General features: G+C 52.4%; 1 protein-coding gene across 6 annotated transcripts in view; it reads right to left on the reverse strand.

The window, feature by feature from the left end:
* The window catches only part of CTNND2 (catenin delta 2), a 3,216,642-nt gene extending 3,211,114 nt beyond the window's left edge, over positions 1 to 5,528 (reverse strand). For all 6 annotated transcript variants that reach the window (XM_078687656.1, XM_078687653.1, XM_078687655.1 and 3 more), the window contains exon 1: positions 5,427 to 5,528. The gene's annotated coding sequence lies outside the window, so the exon portion shown is untranslated. The remainder of the gene's footprint in view (positions 1 to 5,426) is intronic.
* Positions 5,529 to 6,000: the final 472 nt, after the last annotated feature.

Genomic DNA, 6,000 nt, shown 5'->3' on the forward strand with positions numbered 1-6,000 from the left:
TGTATTGCTCAGTGGTTAGGCCAAAACCATCAATAAGAGCACTCTTCAGGACAGAGTAGTTTTTAGCATCCTCAGGTCTAACAGTGAGGAGCTTGTCTCTCCCTTTCTCAGAAAAGGAGTACCATAAGATTGCTGTCCACTGTTCTTGAGGAACCTGCTGTACCATGCAGGCTCTCCCCAGAGCAGTCATCCATTTGTGGATGTCATCCCCTTCCTTGTAGGGGGGTACACTCTTTGTCAGGTTTCTATTATCATAGGACCTGTCTTTCTCTTTAGAAATAATGCTGCCACCAGTGGGTATCTCCCCACACAGTCTTTGTTCCCTTGCTAAAGCAAGTTTAGCTTGGACCAGGGCTATCTCTTCCCTCTCTATCTGGAGTTTGACAGCTCTCATCCTGGCCTTATGCTCTTTTCTCTGGGGGGAAGTAATTCCCCTTAGAGATTCCCTTGAGGCACTAGAAAGGTGAGATTCCCTGGAAGGAGATCTCTCTCTTCTATTGCCTGGGAGTATTCTGCTATGGAATCTGGGGAGATGCTGGCTCTCTCCATTTCCATGGAGGTCCACGTTGGTTTGGTTAAGCCTCCCAATTGGTACCTGGATATCCCCTTGATCCTGATCTGAGTCATCTGAATCATTTGGTTCTGGGTCCACCTACTCATCTTCTACCTCTGGGGTGGTGTTCTCAGTATCTGGGGGGTTCACTCCTTCTCCTGAATTACCTGAGGGAACTGCACTAGCTTTCTCAAGATCATCCTTCTCTAGGATGGCTATCAGGACAGGAATGGTAGGGTTGTGACCCTTTGTCAGCTTCCTTGTAGTGCACAAGGCACTCAAGTCCTTGAAGCTGAGTTTGTCATAGCTGGAAGGTGCCTTGGTAAGGTCACCTACCACAGGCAGAGCAATGGGTTGCTCACCTGTGCCAGACATGGCTCTAGTGAGGTGTAAGTGATGCACTTACCTACACTAAGTGTTTTCCTACTGTACCTTGCTAGTGAGTTGTAGTCAGGGTGTGCTAAGCCCTTTAATCTACAACTACTAAGTTCAGTCAAACTTAAATATGTATGATTTGTTTATATGTACCTATGGTACTTAATGTGATCTTTCAATTTGATAAAAAGATTGCAATGGTAAAACAACATCAAACTCAAATCCGCACCGCTGCACACCAATGTGAGAAGTTGGCCTGATGTATGATGTCTCCAATTCTGGGGGCACCTTGTATCAGTCCAAACAATCCCTTATGGTGGTGGTTGTAAGTCAACCTTGAAGACAAGCTATCCTAATGGTACCATGGACTAAGCAGCCTTTAGGCTAAACTCAAAAGGGCATGTGAAGCCAGCTGTTTTACCATATGCAATCCTGTAATATCAAATGAAAGGACACCACACAAGTTATATATTATAAAAATATATGTATTTATTACTAGAAAAATCCCCTGTACTCTTTATGAGTATAGAAGCACAAGCGTTTGAACAAAAGCACAGTTTAACATATGAAAGTTGCATAAATATGGATGAGGCCGGTGGCCACTCAAACCATATATCAAAAAAGTGGCATAAGTATCACCTTATGAACAGTGGTAAGGCCTGAGGCCTTGGGAATTGCTGGGACTACACTGGACTAACAGCAGTTAGGACGGGAGTAGCCCGCGGGAATCGGGTGCATCGCTAAAAGCACACACATGCACCAATGCAAAGTCAATGGTGCGTAAAAGTTACAAAGTTACTGTTTTAGAAGTCTTCCGACTGGACTAGAACCTAGCCACTTAAAATTTAGACACTAGAGGTGTAAACCACTACAGGAGCACCGGTGTTCATGAGTTACCTCACCCACAGGAAGCGGGTGCAAAGGTGCCAAAGCGTGTGGGGTTTCGTCGTGGAGTTCTACGGAGCCTGGAGATGAAGATGCTGCAGGCGGCCAGGAGAGAAGAGTCCGGTTGGATCCAAGGGTGGATCGAAGATGTAGCGTACCTGAAAGCAGAGGGGACAGAGCCTAGGTCACTAGCCAGTGACCAGGATGGAACCAGGAAGGAACCAGGCGATGTCGGGCGCAATAAGGTGGTTGTTGAGAAGCTTGTCTCCGCTGTCACGTAGACTCTGGGGCACCGAGGATGTCCTGGAGTGAATCACAAGCTGTCCCTCAAAGGCTCTCGCGGTCGGCGGTGTTGGCTTCCGGATCGGAGTTAACAAGCCTTGGCAAGTGCAACCCACGCTGGATTGGAAGATCGCTTCTCTTTCGGACCAGCAAGGTCAGATAGATTACTCCTTTTCAGGGGAGCGAGGGCCAGTCTGGAGCAACCAGACTAGCAGTGTAAATGCAAGGTTTCATATGTACTGTGGCCACTAGCTAATGGGCAAGTGACCAGACTAACGCGTCAAGCAGAAAAATGCAAAAGGGCCCCACGCAGCACTCGGTGAGTGTGGAAGGGAGATCCACACTCACCCTCAGCCCTCCACAGGGCTTGGTAGCCCCACTAACTGCTGCCGCTCCTGCCTGCCTTTGCCGCCTCCTGCCTGCAGATTCCTTCGCTCGCTGCCCGCTGCTCCTGGGAATTTCCCGCTGCTCCTGGGAATTTCCCGCTGCCCGCTGCTTCTTGGAATTTCCCGCCGCTGCCTCCCTGCGGCCCCGCCCCCCTGTGATTCCATTCGCCGCCCCGCTCCCGCCACCCAGCTGTTCCTCCCTCCTGGCTCCTTACTTATGACGCCCCCAGAGCGACCGCGCAGCGGACGCGCACAGGGGGAGCGCCGATTGAGCGCCGAAGGTGCGCCAAAGGTAAGCCCGTCTGCGCCTGGCCCGCGCCCAGCACCAGGACCCCTGGCCCTCCCCGCCAAGGCAAGACGACCCGACTGACCTACGCCGCCGCCACTCTCAACCCACTCAATGCCGGCCGGACCCACGCCTGCTGCCGAGCCACCCCGAGACGCACCCACGGACCCTTCACCTGCTGCACCTGCAAGTTCACCTGCCTACGAACCTGCCCTGCACCTGCTGCCAAGACAAACACCAGCAGCAACCACCTCAAGTGCATCCTGATCAACACCCGCTCTGTCCACAGACACGCCGTGGAACTCTGGAACCTCCTCGACGCTACATCACCGGACGTCGCCTTCCTCACGGAAACCTGGATGAACGCCTCCTCTGCACCCGACATCGCCATCGCCATCCCGGACGGGTACAAGATCATCAGGAGGGACCGCATCAACCAGACTGGAGGTGTCATCGCCATCGTCCACAGGAACACCATCCGCATCACGACGGACGCCAACGACTCCTTCGCCGCAGCCGAACATCTCCACTTCCAGATTCACACCGACCCTAAGACGACCCTCAGAGGCACCCTCGTCTACAGACCCCCGGGACCACGCACACAATTCAGCGAAGACATCACAGACTTCATCAGCCCGCACGCCCTCCCCTCCACTGACTACATCCTCCTCGGGGACCTCAACTTCCTCCTGGAGAACAACAAGGACCGCAACACCACCGCCCTGCTGGAAAACCTCGCCAACCTCGGACTCAAGCAACTGGTCAACACCCCCACCCACTACGCCGGCCACACGCTTGATCCCGTCTTCTCTTCCAGCAAGTACATCACCTTCAGCCACGCCACCGGACTCCACTGGACCGACCACAGCTGCGTCCACTTCAGCTTCAAAAGATCCACGACCCACCACCACCCGCAACAGGTACCTCACAGGAATTGGAGCAAGATCACCGCAGACCAGCTCACCACCTCCCTCAGCCAGAGCCCACCCGCCAACACAACGGACCCCAACGAAGCAGCCCGCAACTTCACACAGTGGCTAACCGCTTGCGCCGACGACCTCGCGCCACTAAAGAACCCTCCCAGCAGACCCAGAAGCAAGAAGGCATCCTGGTTCACCGATGACTTCAAGGACTCCAAGAAGACCTGCCGCACCCTCGAGAAAGCCTGGCTCCTCAACCAGACCACCGACAACATGACCGCCCTCAAACACGCTACCCGCAAGCACCACCAGCTCATCCGCACCACCAAGAAGAAATCCCTGAAGGAACGACTGGACAACAACGCCCATGACAGCAAAGAGCTCTTCACTATCGTCAAGGAGTTCTCCAACCCCAGCACCGGCACCAACGACATCACTCCGTCACAAGACCTCTGCGACTCCCTCGCCTCGTTCTTCCACCGCAAGATCGCCGACATTCACAACAGCTTCGGTGCCCCACCCACGCACCCAACCGTCGAACCAACGCCCCCCACCGCCACCCTTAGCACCTGGACCACGGTGACCACCGAAGACACAGCCCGCACGATGAACACCATCCACTCCGGATCACCGACCGACCCCTGCCCACACCACGTCTTCAACAAGGCCGACTCCACTATCGCACCCCAACTCCGGAACATCATCAACGCCTCCTTCAACACTGCCACCTTCCCGGAGAGCTGGAAGCACGCCGAGATCAGCGCCCTCCTGAAGAAACCTACAGCGGACCCCACCGATCTCAAAAACTTCCGCCCCATCTCGCTCCTCCCTTTTCCTGCTAAAGTCATCGAGAAGATCGTCAACAGACAGCTGACCGCCTTCCTCGAGACGAACGGATCCCTCAACCCCTCGCAGTCCGGCTTCAGAGCCAACCACAGCACCGAGACCGCCCTCATCGCAGCCACCAACGACATCCGGACCCTGCTCGACAAGGGGGAAACAGTGGCCCTCATCCTCCTGGACCTCTCCGCTGCGTTCAACACGGTCTGCCACCGCACCCTAGTCCAGCGCCTCAGCAACATCGGTATCCAAGAGAAGGCACTGGAGTGGATCATCTCGTTCCTCGCCGGAAGAACACAAAGAGTCCGCCTCCCCCCGTTTCGCTCCGAGGCCACCGAAGTCATCTGCGGCGTCCCGCAAGGATCTTCACTCAGCCCCACCCTCTTCAACATCTACATGAAACCTCTCGCAGCCATCACACGCCAGCACAACCTCAACATCATCTCTTACGCCGACGACACCCAGCTGATCCTCTCCCTCACCAGAGACCCCGACACCGCCAGAACCTGCCTACACGAAGGGATAAAAGACGTCGCCGAGTGGATGAAGGACAGCCGCCTGAAACTGAACTCGGACAAGATGGAAGTGTCAAAAGCCAAACTACGTCGTCCCTTACCTTGAGTTGTGCTGAGATCTTGGACGACGTAGAAGATTTCGCAGAGACGCAAGGGACCAACTTCCCAATAATCTAACAATTAAACTTGCTGACTCTAGATTTACAGCTAAGAATAAAAACTAGACTTTTGGGAGGAGGGCCGGTACTGGACGCGGAGGAATCTTGCTGTCGACCTGTGAAACAACAAGCAAATGAAACTCACTTGAGGCCCTTACTGATCCTTGATTCCTAATAATCCCCTCCCTTAACCTGGATCTACTCTATTTGCTAATTAAACTCCTACCTGCGATCAAACTGTTCAGTCCTTCGTCCAGTATTTCTTGGTCTTGGTAGAGGTGTGAAGTCGTCAAGGTTCTTGTCTGTCTGCAGCTTGGTTTACTGTGTCTTTGCGTTTTACACTAAAGAAAACAAAAGAATACTTCAACGCATATTCTATTATTGGTTCTCTATAAAACCCCTTTTGCGCCTTGACCTACTTGCAAATGATTCCTTTAGATGAATACCGTGGGGTTCTGTGAATTTTCTTGTGTTCAAACCTGTTGTAACACAATGGGAAAAATGCCACACACTCCAGACTCCTTATTCTTGACTTCAAAATCCGACATTAAATATCAACTAACACTACAATATAACATTACAATAAAAGTCTTGCAATGCCCCTTTTAAAATCCGATTGTCAAGTGCATAAAACACCAAATTACATTGCAATATAAGTCTTGCAATGCCATTAAACATCCGATTGTCAAGTGCATAAAACACCAAAGTACTTTGCAATTTAAGTCTTGTAATTCCTTTAAACATCCGATTGCCAAAAGTTTATCTATTGGAGTTCCTTTTCCCAGAAGAAACCCTCGGAG

The sequence above is a fragment of the Lissotriton helveticus genome, chromosome 4_1 (genome assembly GCF_964261635.1).
Source record: "Lissotriton helveticus chromosome 4_1, aLisHel1.1, whole genome shotgun sequence".
Lineage (NCBI taxonomy): Eukaryota > Metazoa > Chordata > Amphibia > Caudata > Salamandridae > Lissotriton > Lissotriton helveticus.